This window comes from Mesoplodon mirus (assembly GCF_964341445.2).
Source record: "Mesoplodon mirus genome assembly, chromosome: 19".
In the NCBI taxonomy this organism is placed as follows: domain Eukaryota; kingdom Metazoa; phylum Chordata; class Mammalia; order Artiodactyla; family Ziphiidae; genus Mesoplodon; species Mesoplodon mirus.
The window spans coordinates 17,674,457-17,699,816 of record NC_138995.1 but is presented as its reverse complement, the minus strand read 5'-3'; the positions used below and the strand labels follow the sequence as shown (position 1 = coordinate 17,699,816).

The following is a 25,360-nucleotide window of genomic DNA, read 5'->3' as shown; positions in this document are numbered from 1 at the left end:
CTCCACCTCCTTGAGGGTCGAGTATCTACATAAATCATTTGGAATTCTTCTGTATGGGAGATTGGTTCATATAATTTTTTTTTTAAGTTCTCATCACAAGAAAAAAATTTTCATAACTGTGTGGTGATGGATGTTAACTAAACTTATTGTAATCATTTCGCAGCATATACATATATCAAATCATGATGTTGTACACCTAAAACTAATACAATGTTATACGTCAGTTATCTATTTTATACATATTAGTGTGTATATGTCAGTCCCAATCTCCCAATGCATTCCACCCCCCACCCCCTGCTTTCCCTCCTTGATGTCCATATATTTGTTCTCTATATCTGTGTGTCTATTTCTGAGTTGCAAACCAGTTCATCTGTACCATTTTTTGGTTCATAGAATTTTATACTTGATAAATATTGATGGTCGTTTTTTTTTTAATTTATTTATGGCTGTGCTGGGTCTTCGTTTCTGTGCGAGGGCTTGTCTAGTTGCAGCAAGTGGGGGCCACTCCTCATTGCGGTGCGTGGGCCTCTCACCATCGCGGGCTCTCTTGTTGCGGAGCACAGGCTCCAGACGCGCAGGCTCAGTAATTGTGGCTCATGGGGCTAGCCGCTCCGCGGCATATGGGATCCTCCCAGACCAGGGCTCTAACCCGTGTCCCCTGCACTGGCAGGCAGACTCTCAACCACTGCGCCACCAGGGAAGCCCCTTTTTTTTAATATTTATTTATTTGGCTGCGCCGGGTCTTAGTTGCGGCACGTGGGAACTTTGTTGCGGCATGCGGGATCTAGTTCCCTGACCAGGGATCAAACCCAGACCCTCTGCATTGAGAGTGTGGAGTCTTAGCCACTGGACCACCAGGGAAGTCCCAAATATTGATGGTTTTTGACCACCCCCCAAAAAATAACAGTAAGGGGCTTCAGATTGAACATAGTAGTTTGACAAACTTATCTCTGTTCCCTTCCAAAAGCCACATAAATGATGAGACTAAGGAATAAACAGAGATACAAAGTGAATAAGAGAGTACACCTCTGTCAATGAAAGATCTCAGGAAATTTTTGGAAGATCGAAGGCTAGTAAACTGAGATGATCTTGATGTGAGATTACAAGGCAAAGCTGAGGGCCATGGTGAGTGGGGATTAAGTGGAATTTCATACTAATTGCTGAGATACCTCCCCACTTGCACCCCCTCCGTTTGTAGAATACTAACAGTCAAGATTATACCCCCAGGCAGTGGTTAGGAAGATTTCTCTCTGGAGAAACCCACCAGTTCTAGAGAAAAGATCAACAGCTACTGACACCTGGCAGCTTCCACAAGGTCACCTGGCAGTGAAATCCTTCAATCAATAAGCTCTTCGGATGCAAAGCATGCAAAAAGGTTTTTAGTGCCTTCCTTAACAGTTAAATATAAACGGATAGCCAAGGGCTATCAACCATTTTTGGAAGCTTTAGTACAAAAGATAGAGATCAAAACAAATAGGAAAAAGAGGAAGAAATAATGCAGAAGAAAAGAAAACAAAACTTGCAGCTTCAGAGAGATGATTTTGTATCCATGAATACAAACCAAGGATGCTATTTAAAAAGGAACAGAGGATAAGAATTCTAGAAATTACAAATTTGAGGCTACTAGTGAATGCTAAAATTAGTAGGCAAAAGCTTAAGAAGAAACAATATTTACATAGTCAAAGTATCTCCCCCAAAGCATTTACTAGTTACAAAGAGAAAAGCAGTAATTTTAGTGAAGAAAGCTGGCTGACTTAACCAAGTTGGTCAGGTTTAACATCATCAGTAATAAATAACACATTAACATCATGTACCCTTGAAATGATGCACTGAGAAGAACATATCCTGTCTATTGTATTCCCCAAAATTCGTAACCTCAATCTAATCATGACAAAATATCAGACAGACCCAAATTGATGGACACTCTGCAAAACCTTCAACCAGTATTCTCCAAAAGTGTCAAGGGTCATGAAAGACAAGGAAAGACTGAAGAACTGTCACAGACTGGAGGAGACTAAGGAGACATGACCACCAAATACAGTGTGGTATCCTGGATTCAATCCAGAAAAAGGACATTAGTGGAATGACTTGTGACATGCAAATGAAGTCTGTACTTCATGGCATTGTTGCAACATTAATTTCTTAGTTTTGATAATTGTACTTTGATTATGTAAGATGTTAACATTAGGGGACTACCTGTGCAAGTCTTTGTAAGCCTAAAATTATTTCAAAATAAAGTCTTTTAATGAGAGCAGAAATTAAAAAAAAGCAGTAGAAGAGATGGAAAATAAAAAAGAGGAAGTCTCCCACAAGGTAGAACAAAAATGAAAAGATGGAAAATGAGTTTATACAAGGAGATACCCACCTCAATTAAGAGGAGATCTAGAAGTGAAAAATGAAGAAACTATCACAGAAATAATACAAGAAAACATGCCAAGGAATTCCCTGGTGGTCCAGTGATTAGCACTTGGCACTTTCACTGCCAGTGGTCCAGGTTCGATCCCTGGTCGGGGAACTAAGATCCCACAAGCCACGAGGTGTGGCCAAAAAATAAATAAATAAACAAAAGTAAAGAAAACATCTCAGAACAAATTATGATTTTTGAGGTTGAAATGACTGAGTGCTCAACACAATAATGAAAAATGACTCTTACCGAGGCATATCATTGTGGAATTTCAGAACAGATGAGATAAGAAAATCCAAAACCACTGACCATGGTCACATCTTGGATCATCTTGAAATCACCTTGGAACATTAAAAATACCAGTATCTGACCCTGCCACAGATCAATTAAAACAAAAGCTCTCTTTCAGGGGAACCTGATGCATGGTGAGGGTTGAGAACCATGGTCCTAAAAGCTTCCAAAGAGAAAAAGTAGATGACTTTGGAAGAATCAGGAAGTGATATCACAACTTCTCAACAGCAGCATTGTAAATAAGAACCCAGTGGAACAATGCTTTCCGAAAGAAAATGTCTTCTAAGCTAGAATTCTGGATACTTAAGAAATCTCTTGTTCATGAAAATTAAAAATATCACCCATAAGTCTATTCAGAGGCTTGGGCTTTTCTAAATGAGATTTTTTTTTTAAGCAGATGTACCCAGTCATTTTCTGTATCTGCTGTGCATATTCCTTCCAAGTTATTCTTTCTTAAACACATTCTTTATTCAAGAATTGCCTAGTTTTCGATATCTTCTATGATTTGACCCAATACTACCTACCTAGACAATCTGCTCTCAGCCGGCCACTCCTCCTACTGTCTTCTGCTTCCACCTTGCCCTTTCCTGTCTCTTGTACCCTTCAGAGTTCTTTTCCATGAGCCGTAATATCCAACTTCCACCCCTTCCCATCCCGGGTTTTGTCCTGAGTTTTTTTTTTCTTTTTGGTCCTGAGTTTTGATTGCAGTTGACTAGACTGTTTGCTTGTAGCACTGCATGTTTGTTTTTTTTAAAACATCTTTATTGGAGTATAATTGCTTTACAATGTTGTGTTATTTTCTGCTATATGACAGAGTGAATCAGGTATATGTATACATATATCCCCATATCCCCTCCCTCTTGCACCACCCTCCCAATCCCACCCCTCTAGGTGGTCACAAAGCACTGGGCTGATCTCCCTATGTAGCACCGTGTTTGATCCAAGCTCAGTGGGAAGTGGAGCCACACTGGGAAGCAGGAAGAGTGGCAGTGGATAGGCAGCATGTTTATCATGTTGGTCTAGCTGAATCATACCCGGACTGCAAAGTCCAACCCAAGTCTCACTTTCTCCATGAAACCTCACTCCAGTTCACTATTCACTGTTCCCTTCTCTGAGTGCCTGGCACACACTTATGGCCATTTTCATTCTTTGGCACCAGACGAGTCCCTCTGTTAATCTTCCCAGCTAGAGTGGAGTGTCTTTGAGGACAGATTGGGCAATTACTGGGCATTAGTTTGTGTTTTTCCACTGTACCTAGTACAGTGCTCTAACGCAGTAGATGCTCAGAATACATTTGACTGGTTGGTGGAGTAGTCGTGAAGTGGAAAATGTGCCCTCTGCAGGTATGGAAGGAAAAGAGCATTCCTCTTAAAATCTCTACAACCTTGATATGATTTTTATGGAGCAAATTAACAGAAGCTTTTTCCTAACATTTCATGTCCCCATTAGAAGATCCTTGACTGTATTGGGTCTTGGCATCATGACATATTCAACTTCTTTCAAAATGGCCTAACCTGTACCAAAAAGCAAACTGGGGTAATATTGGATTATAAATAAGATACATTCCCAGTTGACATAAGAGGGAATAGTAAAACTTGCCTTGTGTCATTCTTGAGAAAACTGGAATTCTAACAAGAATGAATGTTCAGACATCCAGGGGATATTGGATGGCTGTTGGATATCAAAAATGCAACTAAAATGATTGATACTCACAGGGTATTATATTTTTACTCCAGTAAAAAGAGTACATTTTCTGAAACATGAGGGTGTTTAGGCCCATTGAGATCTAGTGTGTTATAGTGATGTACTTTCTCATATTAGAACTTTGCATATTAGATAGTTTAATATTTGTGCTGATATGTTGCCTTGTAAAATATAGTAGCAATTAAAATTAGAAACATCTGTGAGAAAAAATTTCCTCAAGAGTGTTAGTTTTGTGGCAAATATTTTTCTGAAGGATATGCTGGGTTTTTTACTCTTCAGTTGGAATTACCCTTGTATTCATCCTTTCTTGATGGTGCTAAGAATGTTATCAGTTGTGTATTTATCCACTATGAATGATTATTTGGAGACCTTTTTTTCAAACAATATAAAATTATTAGTACATATACACTTATGTATATAAAATGTATATACATATACAGTGTAATTAATACCTTATCTTTGAAATCTATCTGTCCTGTCATCCACAGACATACATGTTTTACCACTTAACATAAAAATATCACTCTTGTATCTCCCATTATTGTGATTGTTTTTCACTGATGTGTATAGCTTACCTACCCAGATCTTCTTTTTTGTGTGTGTGTGTGTGTGTTACGTGGGCCTCTCACTGTTGTGGCCTCTCCCGTTGCAGAGCACAGGCTCCGGACACGCAAGGCTCAGCGGCCATGGCTCACGGGCCCAGCCGCTCCGCGGCATGAGGGATCTTCCCAGACCGGGGCACGAACCCGTGTCCCCTGCATCGGCAGGCGGACTCTCAACCACTGCGCCACCAGGGAAGCCCCCCAGATCTTCTTTGATGATAGATTTTACCAACAGGTATTCATCTGTGTTGGAATAATACGTGACTAGCACATTGAAAAAAGGGATGTAAACCTGTTACATTCCCAGCTACTGTAAGCAAGTGAATATTAATACATATGTATATATATGAGTGTCTTATCATTTTTATTCAAAAATTGGTGTTGCAGAGAATATTCAAACATCTAGGGGGACTGAATGGCTGGGGTATCTTCTAGGTGACTGAAGGAACTGGAGTGTTCTGAAGAGCCATGACTCACTTTGTAGCATTTAAATGACGGGGTTGGGCTTCCCTGGTGGCACAGTGGTTGGGAATCCACCTGCCAATGCAGGGGACAAGGGTTCGAGCCCTGGTCCGAGAAAATCCCATGTGCCGTGGAGCAACTAAGCCCGTGCACCACAACTACTGAGCCTGTACTCTAGAGCCCATAAGCCACAACTACTGAGCCCATGTGCCACAACTACTGAAGCCCGCATGCCTAGAGCCCGTGCTCTTCAACAAGAGAGGCCACTGCTATGAGAAGCCTGCGCACCACAACGAAGAGTAGCCCCCCTCGCCACAAGAGAAAAGCCCACGTGCAGCAACGCAGACCCAATGCAGCCAAAAATAAATTTTAAAAACACTAAAATAAAATAAATGATGGGCTCCATGTGCCCTGCCTGCCATCATGTGATTTGTAAAGGGGCAGGATTTGTATACTAAGAGTATACTGAAACATTGTGTTCTGTGCTTAACATCACTGGTAACAGACACTATCCCAATAACGTTAAAGAATATGTTTATGACTCAGTGCCCAAATGGGCAATTCAGGGAGGAAGGATCATTGACGTTCAGGAGAGGGGGGGACAGGAGCGGCTGTGTTTATTTTGCCACGGTCAATTTATTCTCTCCTCCCAGAGAGTTACTTACCTCTAACCTTGAATCTCCAACAGTATGTTCAGCCACAAATCTCCCCTGTTTATGACCCTTGTTACCATTTATCAGTATAAAGCATGTTTATACATTAGAGGAGCCAGACGTTTTCTGTTTTTATTCTGTGGCTTTCTGTAGGGAGCACTGGGGTGGGCTTCTCAACATCCATCCTATCCCAGATGGTAAGTCTGAGACAGTTGGGACAGTTCTATTTCACATGGTTACATATATGACCCAATTCTTACCAGTGGCATGAAACCTCTGGAAGAAATTTCCTCTCCAGAGCCACAGAAATAACTGCTATGGCTGCCCTGCTTCCAGCCTGAGAATGAAGCAAACACGAAGGTGGCTGAGTGGAGAATGAGAGAACATGAGACTTTGTTACCTCCAGCTGCTGATGCAATGAACCCTGAAGCACACCCTGCAACAGGCTTCCATTTGTGTGGAGATCATAAATTTCCTTATTGTTTAAGCCATTTGAGTTGGGTTTTCTATTACTTGCAGCTGGAAGCATCCTTGCTGATAAACTATTCTTACCATGCATTTTCTTTCTTTCTTTTCTTTCTTTCTTTCTTCCTTCCTTCCTTCCTTCCTTCCTTCCTTCCTTCCTTCCTTCCTTCCCTCCCTCCCTCCCTCCCTCCCTCTTTTCTTTCATTTTTGGCTGCATTGGGTCTTCGTTGCTACGCGCGGGATTTCTCTAGTTGCGGTGAGCAGGGACTACTCTTCGTTGCTGTGCACAGACTTCTCATTGCAGTGGCTTCTCTTGTTGCAGAGCATGGGCTCTAGGCATGCAGACTTCAGTAGTTGTGGCATGTGGGCTCAGTAATTGTGGCTCTCAGGCTCTAGAGCGCAGGCTCAGTAGTTGTGGCACACGGGCTTAGTTACTCCACAGCATGTGGGATCTTCCCGGGCCAGGGCTCGAACCCATGTCCCCTGCATTGGCAGGCGGACTCCCAACCACTGCGCCACCAGGGAAGCCCTGGTAAACTATTCTTAAGAGGAATGACACATAGGGAAACAGTCCTTCCAGCTTCTGATTAACTCTGGCTTCCAGAGATAATTATCTGGGCCATCAGATACACAAAAAATATGCAGGTCATAAAATTAAAATTAGAGTGGTTACATTTAAGGAGAGGATGAAGATAGTGACTGGGAGGGGGCCTGAGAGGGGTTTCTGGAATGTTGGTAATTTCTTGATCTGGGTGGTGGTTATATGGGTGTGTTTACTTCAGGGTAAATTCATTGAGCTGTAGACTTATGATTTGTATACTTTTCTGCATGTAGGTTATACTTCAATTACAAAAAAAAGTTTACTAAAAGATACTATATTGTAACCAGACCTCCAAACAGACTGTTTATATCTTGACTGGAAGGATATGAATGACATATCCTTGTCATTTTATTCGGCAGCCAAACTCAGCTGTAGGGATGTGCTTTCTTTGATAGACTTACAGAAGCTCATTGTAAAGACCCTCTGTCACTAGTGTGTGGCCAGCCTTCTCTAATCTCAGCCAAAATGTTTTCCCTTAGGGTTCCGATGGGAGGGCCTCACTGCCTTGCAGATGAAGGACTTCATCATTTCTAGAATTCAGTCACAATGACTATTAAAAACCAAAATGAAGGGACTTCCCTGGTGGTCCAGTGGTAAAGAATCTGCCTTCCAATGCAGGGGACGTGGGTTTGATCCCTGGCGGGGGAACTAAGATCCCACATGGCGCGGGCAACTAAGCCCATGCGCCACAGCTAGAGAGAAGCCCACTTGCCACAACTAAGACCTGGCGCAGCCAAAAATAATTAATTAATTAAATTTAATAAATATATAAAGAAACAAACCAAAATGAAAACTAACAGGCTGGTGTCTGTCCACGTAGGGCTTGGTCAAGCAACATTCTCAGAGAGGTGTTCTGGTTATGGGAGGGTCCACTCCAGGGAAACCACTGGGGTTTGGTAAATGCACCATGGAACCTCATGCAGCCTAGGTTAAGAACTCTAGTTCATGGAGGAAGAGATGGAATATGTTCAGTTAGTTGTTTGTGGAAGAAGAATATATAGGCTTTAGGGACCAAATTATCTGGAAAAAGACTCGGCACCACTAGAGGAAAACCAGGTTAGAAAAGTTACTGTTAAAAAAAAAAACAAAGGAAAAAATAAAAGTTACCGTAAATCGTAGGTTGGAGAGTGGAATTGGACATGGGAATGAAAGTCATTGGGAATGTCAGTCCTCATGAGGGGAGAGACTTTGGAGAGTAATCACATCACGATACTAAATGGGGAATCTGGTTGGTGGTCAGACCCATGGAATTCAAATTCCTTAGCGCTGTAGAGCCCTGTCCTGATTGAGGGGTCATATTAATCCACAGAACTGGAAGCTCATCAGAATGTGGAGACATAATTTATTTCTGCTCCCCCTAACTCTTCAAGGCACTTGCACATTCAATATATCTTCACTAAACCTTATGAGGTAGGTAATTTAGATACGATCATAAGAGAGACAGTGACTAAGAGAAAGAAGCCTTTAGAGTCAGACAGACCTGCATTTGAATCCTATCTCTGTCTTACCCGTGGAGCGGTGTTGTGAAATTTACTCCGCCTGTGTCAGTGTTTCTCACCTCTGGCGGACATTTGGGAACATATGGAGATGTTTTTGATCGTCACAACTGGAGGAGTGCTCTTAGCATCCAGTGGGTAGAGGCCAGGGATGCTGCTAAACAGCCCACAATGCACAGGATAGCTCCCTACCACAATGAACTGTGCAGGCCAAAATGTCAACAGTGCTGCTGTTGGGAAACCCCTGACTCTAATCTGATTCTTAGTCTCTTCATCCATACAATGGGGATGTTCACAGTACCTCACTGGGTTGTTATATAGAGTAGATGAAATAACAGTTGATGTTGGGTTGTCAGTTCTTCTACTCTCCCTGCCATTCTAGGAGCTGCGCTCTTAGGAATATACATCTCTACAGAGTTAAATTTCCACGGGCTGAACTGCCAACCATCCATAGTCCCCAGTTTCATGATATTCGTCCCTGGCAGGCTTTTTGTGTGGTATGACGCTGCCCTTTGGCCACAGTTCATTGGATCAGAGCAGAGGCTGGATCCAAACTAAAGCAGTAAGAATTCTTTTCCCAACGAACTTTGTAATTTGTAGTGAGAGGTGCCAGGCTTAGTCTGTCCGGTGTTTTGAATGCAGAAGATATAAACCTGGGACTTGTGAGTGAGATGCAAAAACAACCAGTTTATAGCAGAAGAGAAGTATGCAACAGTTCCAGAGGGAAAAGCAGCAATAAAAGACAGAGTCCCCAGAGTCTGTTCCCCGCTGCCTTTAGAACCCTGCCTTTAGGTTCTAGAGGCCATTTCTGCAAACATGTTAATACTTCTTGCCTAAGCTGGCTTCAGTTATGTGTTTCTTATGCTCGTGGGATGTATTACTAATAACTGATGACACATGTGAAAACACTTAGCACGGTACCTGGGAACAGTAAGTCCTGAATAAGTGTCAGTTGTTATTATTGTTCCCATTTTAGAGTTAAGAAAGTTGAGGCAGAGAGACAAATAATGTCTTCTGTCACACAGCTCTTTGGTGGTAACCCGATCTAGAATCCAGGTGTCCTGACCCCTAGATCTGGGTTCTGTCTCTTCTCTTTTTTTTTTTTAAATTTATTCATTTATTTTTGGCTGCATTGGGTCTTTGTTGCTGTGCACGGGATTTCTCTAGTTGTGGCGAGCGGGGGCTACTCTTCATTGCGGTGCACAGGCTTCTCATTACGGTGGCTTCTCTTGTTGTGAAGCATGGGCTTTAGGTGCGTGGGCCTCAGTAGTGTGGCATGTGGGCTTAGTAGTTGTGCCTCATGGGCTCTAGAGCTCAGGCTCAGTAGTGGCGCACGGGCCTAGTTGCTCTGCGGCATGTGGGATCTTCCCGGACCATGGCTCGAACCCGTGTCCCCTGCATTGGCAGGTGGATCCTTATCCACTGCGCCACCAGGGAAGTCCTCTGTCTCTTCTTTGAATTGTAAATTGAAACTTTCAGAATAGTGAGTAAGTAAGTACCTATGTACAGTTAAAAACAATTCAAAGTGAACCCTGGTGTATTCGTCACCCAGGACAAGAACTAGAAAATTGGCTGCCCTTCAGAAGACCTGCCTGTGTCCCTCCCGCTCTCCCTGCCAGAGGTAACCAATATCCTGTTTTTTGGTTGAAATAACTTTTAATAGTTTTTCTACCCACATTTGCATCCCTAAAGCACATGATTTCATTTTACTTGTTTTGGAACTTTATATAAATGAAATTGTACTGTACATATTTTCTTTGTGACTTGTTTCTTTCAACACTGTGAGGCTCATCCATGCTGTGATGTGTAGCTGTAGTTCATTTATTTTCTTTGATGAATAGTCCACAATGTATTTATGCAAGCTACTGTGAATGGACATTGGGTTATTTCCTATTTTTGGCCAACAGTATGACTGGGAGCATCCTTGTTTGTATATGCTAGTGCATATGTGCAAGGGTGTCTCTTAGATGTGTAAGTAGGAGAAGACCTGCCATGCCTGAGACTTCCTTTGCTCCACATCCTTGTCAGTGTGGGCTTTTTTCCATGCAGATGCCCATACCTCGGGCTACTAGATAAAGAAAGTACTGTATAGTGCTGTGGGACACACATTTAAAACACAGAATCCTTCCTCAAAAAGTTACACATAGAATTATCATGTGACCTAGCAATTCCACACCTAGGTATCTACCCAAGAGAATTGAAAACATATGTTCACACAGAACTTGTGCATGAATGTTTATAGCAGCGTTATTCATAATAGCCAAAATGTGGAAACAACCCAAATGTCCATCGGCTGATGAATGGATAAACAAAATGTGGTCTGTACCTACAATGGAATATTATTCAGCATAAAAAGGAATGAAACACTTATATATGCTACAACATTATGCTAAGTGAAAGAAGCCAGACACAGAAAGTCACATATCACTCTGCTTATATGAAATGTCCAGAATAGGCAAATTCATAGAAACAGAAAGTAGATTAGTGCTTAACAGGAGCTGGGAGGAGGGAAAACGGAGAGTGAGCCTAATGGGTAAGGGTTCTTTTTTGAGATGATGAAGATGGTCTCACAAATTTGTGAATATACCAAAAATCACTGGGGGCTTCCCTGATGGTGCAGTGGTTGAGAGTCCGCCTGCTGATGCAGGGGACACAGGTTCATGCCCCGGTCCAGGAAGATCCCACATGCCGCGGAGCGGCTGGGCGCATGAGCCATGGCTGCTGAGCCTGCACGTCCGGAGCCTGTGCTCCGCAACGGGAGAGGCCACAACAGTGAGAGGCCCGTGTACTGCAAAAAAAAAAAAGAAAAATCACTGAATTGTGTGCCTTAGCAGGGCGAATTTTACGGTATGTGAATTATATCTTAATAGAAATGTAAATATAAATGTGATCAACAAACAGAATGACATGAAGGAGGGCATCTTGTTGGGGGGGTGGCTGGTGGTGCTGGGCAGGGGGGCAGACCTTTAGATTTGGTTCCTGAGAAGGTCGTTCCAAGGAGAAGGTGCTCTTTAGCTGGGACCTGAAGGATGAGCCCCAAGGTGATGAAGGTGCCATAGGCTGAGATGGGGAAGCTTGGAGGAGAATCAGATTTGGGGGAGGAAATCAAGAAACCTCACTGGGATATATTAAAGATAGACCCTGTACTAACGCAAAAGAATAACAAGGCTGAGCGAGACTCTGCAGGGCTCATGGAGAGGCTGAGCAGGAGAGGTGATGGCTGTGGGCTGACACCCAGTGCCTGCCTCTCAGAAGCCAGGACGTGCGTGGACTGCACCCTCACTGGAGGTTACACCAAGTGCTGGCACAGCGCTCTGGCTCCCAGCCCGCCCGCCTGCTTGTGGGGCTCCTTCCAGCGTTTTTTGGGCCTTCTGCCACGTCCCAGGTCCTCCCCTTACAAAGGCAAGAAGGGCAGGGGAAGGGAGTGTCCCTTCTGAACACCAGATGTGACACATAGCCTTAAATAGGCAGGAGCTCCAGTCTGATAGCTGGGGTGGCCATAGGGAGAAAAGTGGGCTTGCCACCCCTAAAGGGTCCAAAATCTACTTAGAAAGGCACTGAGGCCCGTGATGAATACTGTGGTGCCCAGGGCACCCAGAGGAAAAAGCAGGCCCAACATCGTGGCTGGAGCCAAGTCAAAGGGTCAGGAGAGAACTGAATCTCAACTAGCACATTCTTTCTCACCTAGTGGGTCCTGCGGTAGCAGTCATCACTTTCAGTCAGCACCTTCGGGTGCTTCTAGCCCACACAACATGGCACGCTTCTGTATTTTCTTCCATAAAGGTCTCTCCCCTCTGGCTCTCTGCCCAGCCAGTTGCCCACAGACTGGAAAACAAAGGCTCGAAGCCTTCCCCGGAGACCTGGGCTTAGGGATGGGCCTTGGACAGGCTGGGCGGATGCTCTGTTGATTTTTTTTCCAAGTGCAGAGAATGTGACAGCCAATTCCTGTTGGAAATAGCTTTTGTTTTCTTTGGAGCACAAAGCACTTTTCCTTTCTCGTGATTGTCTCGGCTCAGGTCATGTTTAGGATGATGATTTGCTAACCTAATTGCATGCCTTCCAGATCCATGGTTCTTAACCTTTCAGGGCATAGACCCTATTGCAACTCTGGTAAGAACTATGAACCCTCTTCCCCAAAAGTACATACATACTCATGCACATAAATACCCCCAATTTAATATTTAATATCAGTCCTAGCAGGTTCAGAACCCCTGGGTTGCGGAGGGGTAGGTCCTCCCTACCCCACGACCCCTCACCCCCTGCCCCAGCTTTCTTTTCCATCTGGATCTTAAAATTCCCTCTCTTAGCTGTCCTCAGGGGCCAGCATTTCTTGCCTGGCTCCTGCCTGAATTAATCCCATGTATCCAGCCCACTGAGGAGCAGGGACTCTGGCTAGATTTGGGCTGTCTCCAGTTTCAAGTCTCCAGTCCACTGGTGCTCCAATTTTTCAGGCAGCAGAATATTCCAGTGGGATTTGTAAAATCTCTGTCTCATCCGTGCCTGGTTATTATGGAGGAGCCGGGCAGCCAGAGTCTCGGCAGATTCTAGAAGAGGTGGCACAGCTTTGGATGAGACTAGGGAGACAGGCGTTGTCTGGTTTTGTTAAATTCCAGAAGCAAGTCACTTTGCCAAAAATGCCAAAAATAAAAGACTGTCTAGACACTTACACACTAGAAGCTCTAATATGAGGAGAGATCATCCTGAAGATCATTGATTTATACTGTAAATGGCAAGACAATTTTTTTTTGGCCTCACCGCGTGGCTTGTGGGATCTTAGTTCCCTGACCAGGGATTGAACCCCGGCCCTCAGCAGTGAGAGCTTGGAGTCAACCACTGGACCACCAGGGAATTCCCTGGGTTAATTTATTTAACAGGCACGAATTACATCCCTGTCCTGTGCCCGGCACTGTTCTAGGCACCAGGGTGCACGGTGAGTCAGACAAGGTACCAGAGAATTTTAGTTTGCGGCAAGCGCAAGGATGAAAATAAAATAGGGTGAAGTGATGGATGTGAAGGCGGTGGGGACACGATCAAAGAAGATATCTCTGAGAAGGTGCCTTGGAGCTGAAACCTGCGTATTGAAAATGAAGCATCCATTGGGAGGAGGAGGAGAGCTCCGGGTGGAGGGAGCAGCTGCAAAGGCCCTGAGGCTGGAACCGGTTGGGCTGATTAAGGACATGGAAAACACGTGCGGCTGGTGCAGCTTCCGGGAGAGGGGAGGTCGGGGCTGGGACGGAAGAGGTAGGCAGCGCGGATGGACGGCGTCGGGCTTTGCAGAAAAGACAACGGAGAGTGTGGAGCAGGCGTCTGATGTGATTGGATTTGCATTTTTGAGAACCGGCCTCCGTGGAAAGAAGTGTCTTCTGGGAGAGCAAGAGCGGAAGAGGGAGCAGTACGAGGCTGACGAATGATCCAGGTGAGTGGGAGATGGTGGCTCGGACCTCTTGGTGGCCGTACAGATGGCAAGACAACCGTTTTCCAGTGAACACACTTGGTTCATATCACATAATATATGACAATGCACAGCGGTTAAGACCCCGTGGGAACCTTACTTTACTGCGCGGAAGCACCAGAGTTAGGGTGTTCTTACCAGTGCAAGGTTTCCTGTTCGTGCCCTTTCAGGAAAAACAAGAACGAAGATATAAATCCTCCTTTACAGAAAGTTGCTTGGCTGTTTTTGTCTTTGCAGAATGTTAATCTCCTTGGCAGGCAGGAGGTGGGGAGGAGAGCTGGTATGTATTAGGTGCCTACTGCATACCTTGATCTCATCTAATCCCACAGTAACCCTACAAGGCTCCTGGGGTGTTTTGTTTTGTTTTGTTTTTGAGATGAGGAAACTGATGTTCGGAGAGGTTAGGTATATTGCACAAGGTCACAGCTAACAAGTGACAGAGTTGGGATCCAAATCCAGGTCTGTGTGATTCCAAGTCTTTACACACCATCCCAGGTGAACACACTGAGAAGGCCCTAGTAACCTCGAGACTCCAGGGTTTTAGCTACTCCTTGGATGAAAACTGGTCTCTGTTGGGGGTCCCCTGACTTTTCTAGAATATGCAGTGTGCTGAATACAGTGATGTCCAAGACTAGCATTTAAAGACGTTCCCTAAAAATAATAAAGACATTTCCTAATGTTTAAAAGATTTAATGATGCCAGAGAATCTAAGGGGGAAAGAAGGATTTGGGTCTTGAGATAAACAGGCTCATTAACTAGCAACAAATCAATAAGGGTGAAATCAATTAGGGCTAACTGGAAGGTAGGATTTATGCCATCTGGCTTGACTTTCTTGAAATGAGAGACTGATGGTGGCTACCAGTGTATCATGGAGGTGCAATTCAGGGACAAAAACCCTAATGTTGAATTATGTGCTGTAATCCTCCCCCTGCTGCTCTGCGGCCAGTGCTTGGTAGGAGGGCTCTGGAGGGCTCCAGTGTTTCCAACAAGACCCCTGGTCTGGGGTCCTTGCAGCCTCAGGACTCTTTGTGTCACGAGCACTCCTTCAGGTCTTGAGCCTTCCCAGAACAACCCAGAAGGGAATGGGCCTTGCAGGGTCCACCTGGTCTGACTGCCCAGGAGTGTCTCAGAGAAAGGCTGGGGCAACATTCCCAGCAACTGGACACAGAAAAAGCCAGCCCATCACACCCAGGGTTACACGCAGGGTTACAGAGAGAAACATGACACTGTGTTCCTGTCTTTGGTGCTTCAAGCTCTCTGGTGGGTGTGCACACCTGTGACTCGACTGCAAGCTCCATGCAGGGAGGACTGTGTCCTCTTTTTTTTCTCTTCATCTTCTTATTGTTTTGCTGTTCTTGAATGACAGTATCTGAGGTTGACAGATACTGTCTTCATCCTCCAGGATTTGACATTTCAGCTGGAATTATAAACCCATAAAGAGAAAACTGAGGCATTATGGGCAGTAAATTTTGAAGTCAGATCTGGCTTCCAGCAGAGATCATGAAGCCTTGGTTTCCTCATCTTCAGAATGAGGTGATGAGGCACATCATAGAAAGTGGCTGTAAGGCTTGAATGAGATGATGCATGTAAGTGCTGAGCAGACAACCCAGCCGCATAGCAACCCTCAGAGCAAGTGCATAACATTTCTGCCACGACCCCCTTACGCCTTCCATGGTGCATGTTTCAATAGGAACTTTCAGTCCTCTTGACTGTGACTCATATCACAACCCTATAATGTGTGTGTGTGTATCTTTAAATATAACTACAATGTAAATTTTATGAACTAGTACCCTATGTGTGATGAATTCTGATAGTTTCTACTCTATTCAGTGTTGTTGAAAAAAAATGCTGAAGGGGCACAGGGGAACTTTTGGGGTGATGGACATGTTCTGTATTTTGATTAGAGTGGTGGTGGCAGCATGGGGGTTCTTGTCAAAAATCATTGAACTCCACATTAAGATGGGAGTTTGCATTTTAGTGCATGTAAATTATATCTTAGTAGATTTGCAACCCTCTAAATTACTTTTTTTATTGAGACACAATTCACATTCCATAAAATTCAACCTTTTAAAGTGTACAATTCAGTGATTATTAATATGTTCACAGAGCAACCATCATCACTAGCCAGAGCATTTCATCACTCCAAAAAGTAACCCTGTACCCATTGACAGGCATTTCCCATCCCCCCAACCCTAGCCCCTGGCAACAATTAGTCTACTTTATGTCTCTGTGGATTTGCTGGTTCCAGTCCTCTGAGGCCCGGATCAGAGTCTGGGCCAGTTACTGGGCCTCTGGGGGAAGTGGGGGACACACACACACACACACACACACACACACACACACACACACACACACACACACACACACACACACACACACACACACACACACACACACACACACACACACACACACACACACACACACACACACACACACACACACACACACACACACACACACACACACCCCCCCCCCCCCCCCCCCCAGAACTGGGATTTCTCTCTTAGGTCCAGGTATTGGGCGACTTCCAAGAGCACCAGTGACTCCTGTAGGTGACTCATACCCTTCACCTCCACTTTTTTCCACACTTACTCCAGGCCCACCCAGTCCTCTGGAAATGCCCCTTACTCACTTATTCCCCTCCTGGGGGAGATATGGACAAGGGTGCACCCAAGGAGGAGTGTGGAACGGACTCTCCAAGGTCAATGTGGGAAACCCATCACAGAATTGCAAAAAAAGATGCAAGTAAGGTTCAGGAATGTGTCCAGCACAGTAGGGGCTGCAAGTGGATTTGGAACTGGGGGTGGACAAGAGGAGGAAGCAAGGGGACTTCCCTGGTGGCCCAGTGGTAAAGAATCTGCCTTCCAATGCAGGGGACATGGGTTCTATCCCTGGTCAGGTAACTAAGAGCCCACACGCTGCAGGGCAACTAAGCCCGCGCAGCACAACTACTGAGCATGCGCACCTCAACTAGAGAAGCTGCGTGTGGCAAACTACAGAGCCCACATGCCCTGGAGCCTGCGTACCACAACGAGAGAGAGAAAACCTGCAGGCCACAGCTAGAGAGAAGCCCGCGCACCAAAACAAAGAGCCCGTGCTGCAACAAAACACCCCGTGTGCTGCAACTAAGACCCGACGCAGCCAAACAAATAAAGGGAAAAAAAAAAAAAGAGGAGGAAGCAAGGGGACTGTTACTGGCTGCGTGGAGAAGAAGAAGGGGACCTGGAGGTGACTCGTGCCCCATGTCCCTGCCTCTTCCCTGCCCCGAGACTCCACCTGGAAATGCTCTTACTCCCTTCACGCCCTGCTGCCTGGGAACGGTGGAGACAAGGAGACACCTGAGGAAGGGAGAGGGTGAGAAGTAAGGGAACTGAAGCTGCAACGTCCGTGAGGATGGGACTGACCTGGACCGACTGATGCCAGCTCTGCTGTCATCTGGAAACGGGTCTGACACACGGGCTTTCAAAGGAGACGTGGAGGTGTTATCAAGGGCCACCTGGAGACATAAGAGAAAAAAGTCCTGGAGCTTTAAAACCCCACTTTTTCCAGCTGTCATCAACAGGAAGGGACGTAGGACTCTGGTGATGCCTAAGGAATGAAAGCACACTGACAGAATAACATTTTAGAGATGTGTGAAGCACGCTGCAGAGCATAAGTGCCCGTGATCCTGTTCATACAAAAAAGATATTATGTGTGATTGTTCATAACGGACCCAAGTCTGAAAGGATTCTCACAAACCTGCCGTTAATAACCTTCGGGAAAAGGAATTTTACTGTCTACTATTAATTTTTTTTTTACAATCATATGCTATTTGTGTAATTTAATGAGATATATTTTAAAGTTATTTTTAATCTATTTTTAAATAGGTGATACATTCACATGGAAAATCTCCTTCCCATTCTTGTCCTTATCTGCAAAGACACCCACTTCGCATGCCTTAGGTAAGTAATGTTCTTAATTTTTTTTTTGTATCCTTCCAGAATTTCTTTATGCATATGTAAGTAAATTTGAATAGAGATTCTTAGTTCAACTTTTTTGGAGCTCTAATTTGGAAATTAGAATTCAAACCCAATGACCAGACATAAGGGCTCTGAAGTTTTCCCATAATCAGACATACCTACAGGGGGCCAGTGGGCACGAGGTACACCTTTCCAAAGAGGAGAAAGCTTTTAAACATGATATATGTAAAACAATAATTGATAAATGCTCATTATAAAGGGACCAAGAGGGAGTCCCCTGGTCGTCCAGTGGTTAGGGCTTGGCACTTTCACTGCTGGGGCCTGGGATCAATCCCTGGTCAGGGAACTAAGATCCCACAAGCGATGCAGCATGGCCAAATAAATAAATAAATAAAATAAAGGGGTCAAGAAATGCAATAAAAAGGAAAATCACCCCAAATTGCTCTACCCCAAAATAACAATAATTAACATCAATAAAACATCACATCTGGACCAGTGATGTCCAGTAGAACTTTCTGCAATAATGGAAACGTTTTCTGTGTTATTACAGTAACCACTAGCTACACATGCTATGGAGTGCTTGAAATGTGGCTAGTGCAACTGAGGACCTGAATTGTTTATTTTAATTAATTTTAACTTAAATATACACAGCCTTGTATGTCTAGTGCCCGCTGTAATGGGCAGCACAGTTCTGGACCCTTTTTAGTGCATATGTCTGAGTGGATGGATGTAAAGAGAGGCTGGGGAGGCAGGCTATTTTGGCATCACCTGCCAGAAGCCTCATAAGTGTGATTACTAATTAACCTGGGAGTTCTGCTTGTGGGAATTGTCTTAAAGTAACAGTTCTCAAAATCTAGCTCCGAGAGTGTTTATTAACATGAAAAACTGGAACGTTGTAGAAATATTTACTGACGTGAGACTATGTTCACCACTGTCTATGAAGTGAAAGGCAGGTTACAAAGCAGGAGGATTTCATTAAAATATAAATTGTCTAGAAAGACACACTTCAAACTGCTCAGCACACAGTAGGCACTCAATGAATATGTGTTAATGAATGAGCGAAGGTTAATAAGAGCACTGAGTGGTGAAATGGTGAGTGATTTTATATTTTCTTCGGTTCTGTTACTTATATTTTCTAACTATCTATGGTAAATTCATATACCTTTGTAATAAGAAGAAATATGTATTGACAAAAGAAGTATAGTTGCCAGGTTGTAATATTTCAGAGCTGGAAGGAACTTTGGAGACAAAGGCGCACATGGCTAATTAATGACAGGAGCCCAGATTTCCCAGCTACACACAAACATCTCCCAGTGCCAAGGAGAAAAGATTGCTGGATGGTCTCCTGCTCTGGACTGTCCCTGGCAGGACAAAGTCTCTCAGTGTGGCAGTTCAGCAGTGGATTTAGGGAGGACAAAACAAAGGGTGGCAACGCTCTTCAGCAAGATATGAAACATCATGAAGAATCTCAGTAACAAACTCTGGGCGTCGTGATTTTGCTCCAAGTGCACCATTTTGACCCCAGCAGAGACACCCTGCAGGACTCCAGTCCAGCCAGCATGTCGGAGAGAAGTCTCCGTCCCTTGCAGGAGGAAGTCTCCTGGTTGTCTCTACGTTTTGGCTCTTCTTCAAAGGCTGTTCTTTTTCAAAATTCTTGACTGAATCACTCAGTCCCTACCTCAGATGTCCTTTCTTTTTATCCAGCCTTTGCTGTTGGCATTCACCCTCAGCTTTGGAACTTTACTATATGAAATGCACTTTACTATATGAAACGGTTGATAATTGCCACCTTGCAGCTCTTAGTCCCACGACTCAGTTCATTTTACCACACTTTTTCTGAGTACTGACTAGGTCGTCAGCATTGATGGATACAGAAACATACAAAGAGGTGTTTATCCAAGAGAAATGAGAACATACACCCCAAAATGACTTGGACAAAAATGTTCACAGCAGCTTTATTCACAGCAGCTCAAACTGGTAACAGTCCAAATGCCCATCAACAGGAAAACAGATAAACAAGTTGCAGCAAATGCATTCAATGCAGTGCCACTCGGCAATAGAAAGGGATACAATACTGACACACACAACAACGTGGGTGAACCTCAGAGACACTATATACAGTGAAAGAAGCCAGAAAAGAAAAAAGAAATAAAGAGTGCAAACTATAGGAATCCATTTACGTGAAGTTTCAGAGCAAGCAAAATTAACCTAAGGTGAAAAAATCAGGACAGTGTTTATCCCTGGATTGGGGGGTTGGATGGTCCTAGAAAATAGGACAGAAAATAGTTAGGATGGAACACCCCTGGTGGCTCAGTGGTTAAGAATCCACCTGCCAATGCAGGGGACACGGGTTCAAGCCCTGGTCTGGGAAGATCCCACATGCCTCAGAGGAACTAAACCCGTGCACCACAACTGCTGAAGCCCACGTGCCTAGAGCCCGTGCTCCACGACAAGGGAAGCCACCACAATGAGAAGCCCGCACACCACAACGAAGAGTAGCTCCCGCTCGCTGCAACTAAAGAAAGCCTGCGCGCAGCAACGAAGACCCAACGCAGCCAAAAATAAATAAATAAACTTAAAAAAAATAGTGGGAATGGACATGCTTCCTATCATGAAAGGGGTGTGTGTTATGCAGCTGTGCCCACTTGTTAAAACTGTGTAGCCTAAGATTTACATATTGTAATATGTGTGACTTCTCCCTGGAAAAAATGGCAGGGGTTGGAGGCTGTAAGAGAAAAGCAGTGAAGAGAGTAGGAGTGGGAAGTGGGTAGAGGAATAAATGAAGCAAGAGCGGCAGAATGTTGGTAATTGTAGTATAAACCAATATCCCTGATGAACATAGATGGAAAAATCCTCAACAAAATATTAGCAAGCCGAGTTCAACAATACATTAAAAGGATTGTACACCATGATCAAGTGGCAGTTATTCCAGGGATGCAAAATGAAGGATAAAAGCCATATGATCATCTCAACAGATGCAGAAGAAACATTTGACAAAATTCAACATCCGTTTATGAAGAAAACTCTCAACAAAGTGTTTATAGAGGAAAGTACCTCAACATGATAAAGCCATGTATGACAAGCCCACCACTAACATCATACTCAGTGGTGAAAAGCTGAAAGTTTTTCCTCTAAGGTCAGGAGCAAGACAAGGATGCCCACTTTTGTAACTGTTATTCAACATAGTATTGGAAGTCCTAGCAAGAACAATTAGGAAACCCTCTGTATTATCTTCATAATTTTTCTGTATATCTAAAACCATTCTACAAAATAAGGTGTATTAAAATGTTAATAATCTAGGCCCTGCTCTCAAAGAAGGTAGTGGCTGGAGGCATGAATTCCTAGTTGGTCTCTTGGGTTCAAACCTTGACTCCACCATGACCTTGAAAGGACCCTCTTGGCCAGTTTCTTCTTCTGTAAAGTGGGGGGTGATACTCGGACCTACCTCATGGGGGCGCTGTGAGGAGCAAATGAGATAACGATACAAAATGCTCAGTACCACCCCTGCCTCAAGTTAGAAATCAATGCAGATAAAATAAAATGATTGAGAGTGTGCATTTCTGGGCCAGGCAGTCTGGATTCAAATCCTGTTTCCTCCAGGGCTTGTTCATAAAATCGTGGGCTGGTCCCTCAGACTGAGCCTCGGTTTCCTTAGCTATAAAATGGGATGAATAGCACCCCCTGCAAAGGGGATTGGAGGATTGAATGGGCTCATGCGTTCAAAGCTCCCCAGCACAGTGCACGCACAGGGTAAAACCTCGATCAGTGAGAGCCGTAGGAGGAAAGTAGATGTGCGGTTAGAATCCAGAGCAAATAAAACTGCCTGGGCATCCAAGAAGGCTTCCCCCAGAAGGCTGTAGAAAGGGGCCCCACTCTGGCTTGTGCGCTGAGGCAGCTGATTGGCCAGCTTCACGGTTCTCCAAGGTCCTGTGTGACCTCCTCCTCCACCCTGTGAGGTCCTCCCAGGTCCCCAGCGTTGGAACAAAGCCTCCATCTGCTGTTCCACTACTGTTCTCTGTCTGAACTCTGATTAGGTCCTTATCTCAGCCAGCTTTGCCCTGCTTGGCTGCCTGTCACATTCAATTCCATTCCAGGGCTTTCATTCTGCCCTGGCTCGAGTGTCTCTGAGTGTGAGGCTCTGGGACACAGGACCTGGTCCCCATCGCCCTTGGTTCCCATAAGCCTGAGCACCATGTCTGGAATGTGCAGCTTCTTACTTCATGGCAGTGGAACAGAATAAAATTATTCTGAAGCCAGCTTCCGGGCCTTGATATAGTTGGATTTCAAGGCACTGAGATACAGTGGCACACTTCCCCCATCAAAAAATACCTGCTCTCTCTGGACTCCCTCTGGCCCCAGATTCTACGATTAGAACTTCATTGCTTTGGCTTAAGGCAAATTAGGACCTTGTACCTGATCAAAATGCAACACTCTGTATTAGAGTCCCAGCAGGGAACAGACAGTACACTCGAAAGGGTTTAACTGAAAAATAAAATAAGGCAATTAATGGCAGGACAACTTACAGTGAAGTGGGCAGGATGGAAAGAGCCAGCAGGGATGGCGAGGCACCCTGGGACTTGCGACGGCAGACAGCTGTTAGCATCTAGAGTGGCAGAACCAAAGGGAGAGCTGAGCTGTGGAAGAGCCACCTTGAGGGGGACAAGGCTGTAGAGACGCAGCCCCTGCCCAGTGGTGTGAGGCTGCACCAAGGATGAAAGATCTCCATGTTCTTCTCTTCGTGCCCTCAGATCTCCTGGCAGTGGCCCCATTGGCCAACCCAACCAGAAGCCACAGGGTGAGGGGGCCTGGGTAATGCGGTCCCCAGCGGTCAGCCTCCCCAGAACTAAGAAAGATAGAAAATGGATCTGGGGTGGGAATGAGGGAGCAAACCGAGCATAAACCTTCAATGGTGACATATTCTAGTTTTATCAGTCATGTACAATTCAGTATAAATAAGGGCATCAGATCCTTCAGGAAGCTGAGGGAAAGGAGACAAGGGACCAGGATGCTGAAGTGTTAGAAAGGAAAGAGCGTCACTGACTGGGGAAATGATCCCCCCACCCAAAAAAAGACAAACGTTGCCTGTTTCCAGTGGTGGCTCTGGAATGTCCATATGAGAAGGCTCTAAGGATGGTCATTTGAATGCATGGGAAACAGCCATAGCTATTGCATAGCAAGCTCTGGGGCTTTATTTAGATATGAGTAGCTGAGGTTGGTGCTTGTGAGGATTATGGGGGGCATTAAGTCTCTTCCCCATCTCAGCCATCCCTTCAGCTCCTGTACAAACCTTTGTCTTCCCAGGACTTCTTGAAACCTCTTGGAGATGCTAAAGTGTGCTGTGATCCTGAGTCACATCTGGGAGATGTGACTTGTAATCTGGGAGATGTCCTTGACCACGGGGGCACCCCACCACACCTCCCGTGGGACCAATGGAGCACACTTTGTGGGAACTGCAGGGATTTGGTAGATGATCTTAAAGTCTGGGTTTGGGAAGGAGGAGGAAAAATGGGCTCAGTGTCTAAGGCTGTGTGAAGGGCGTTAGGAGAAGCACAGCGGCAGAGGAAGGGAGTCCTTGGGTGGAATGAGGCGCTCTTGGGGCTGGAAAGGGCCAGGGATCATCGAGGACCTTGCTAGTCAAAGTGAGGTCCAGGGACCTTGTGCCTTTTTCGTTCAGAAGGTCATTCAACAAACACTGAGTGACTAGTCCAAGCCTAGCACTGGGGATACAGAAATTAATAGCAGGCAGAGAAACAAATAGGAAACTTCACCTCAGTGTGGGAAATGCTAAAATAAGGATGCTGAGTGTGGGGACTTCCCTGGAGGTCCAGTGGTTAAGACTCCACGCTTCCACTGCAGGGGGCACAGGTTCAATCCCTGGTCGGGGAACTAAGGATCCTGCATGCTGTGTGGCACGGCCAAAAAAAAAAAAAGGTTGCTGAGCGTGGGCAGATATGGGCGACTAAAGAAGGTCCCCCAACCTGGGGTGGTGGTGTGATTGGTGTATACTTCCTGGACTTGTACTCGTACAACTTGCCCAAATTTCCTTTCCCAATCCCACGCTGCTCCTGACGTCAGCACCACTCAGTCTGCCTAAAATCCTCCTTCTCTGATCATTTCACTGTTTGTGTGCCCAGGTTTCATTTCATCAACTAAATTGGGCTCCTCTTGTTCCCTTCCACTGTAACAACTAGTAGGCCCTGAATCCTCAGTATGAGAGAGTGAGTGAGTAATGAATTGGCAGATGGATGATCTGGTACAGTTGATAAGTGTACTAGGGGATGGTGAGACCCGCTCCTTTTTCCTGTCATCTATCAACCTGCTTTGCAGGCAGACCCCTTATCCATCTCTTCCTATCTATATTTGATTTTTGAAATATGATTATTTCCTCATTTATGGGTTCTTTAGAAGCAGCATGTAGAACAAGCCAGGAGGCCTCACATAAGGAAGTGGTTAAAAGCACAGATGCAAGCCAGACATCAAGGTTCAAATCTTGGCTTCGTTATTTACTAGGTCAGTGCCTTGGGACATGTTACTTTACCTCTCTGTGCCTCAGTGTCCACAACTGCCAAATGGGGATAATAAGAGTACCATGCTCAGAGGGTTACTGGGAGGTCATACAAGTTGTTATCTGGAAAGCGACTAGAACGGTGCCTGGCACTTGGTACGTACTATGGAAAGGTATGCTGTTCTTGACAACTTGTGTGCTGGACCTGTGATTCACTTGCCTGGTCTCAGGTAGTCAGGAAGGCTGAGAACATCCTCTAGAATGGTGAACAGAGGAAGGCTGATCCCACACACATCATAGAATTCAAGCCGGAGGTAAACGGTCTTTGTCCCCAGCAGGTGGCCACTGGGCTGTGGGCTTGCCTGGGGCCATCACAGTCTAGTAACCACTTTCATAAGAACTAGAAAGACCTTCTTCTCCTGTCCCCATTGTGGGTTCTGTGATTGAGTCTTGTCAGGAAGCTCCCTGACCTCCACTTTGAAGCCCTTGAGGCTGATGGCCTTTCCACTTCCTCTCACTGCTAATCAGCAGTCAGTGGGTTGGCTTTGGGAGGCAGATGGTGATACTTGGGCTTGGCTGGCATTGAAACTATTTTGTAGAATTCGGATTTAGTGAGTTTGCAAGGCCGAAGGGCCAATGCATTTAACTTGGGCATCCTCTGGACCTTGATTGCATCTGTTTCTTCTAAGTCAATGGAGCTCCAGCTGCCTCCTACCCACCTAGTAGAAAAGGAATCAGGGTGTGCACCCTGACATCTGAGACT

The 25,360-nt window shown here is 45.0% G+C and overlaps 1 protein-coding gene across 4 annotated transcripts in view; it reads left to right on the top strand.

The window, feature by feature from the left end:
* Positions 1-7,796: 7,796 nt before the first annotated feature.
* Positions 7,797-25,360, top strand: part of NFAT5 (nuclear factor of activated T cells 5) — a 207,033-nt gene continuing 189,469 nt past the window's right edge. For 3 of the 4 annotated variants that reach the window (XM_082606980.1, XM_082606977.1, XM_082606971.1), the window contains exons 1-2: positions 7,797-10,299; positions 18,000-18,074. The gene's annotated coding sequence lies outside the window, so the exon portion shown is untranslated. Of the gene's footprint in view, positions 10,300-13,921; positions 14,095-17,999; positions 18,075-25,360 lie in introns of those variants that run through there. The other variant, XM_082606979.1, reaches the window with a different exon arrangement.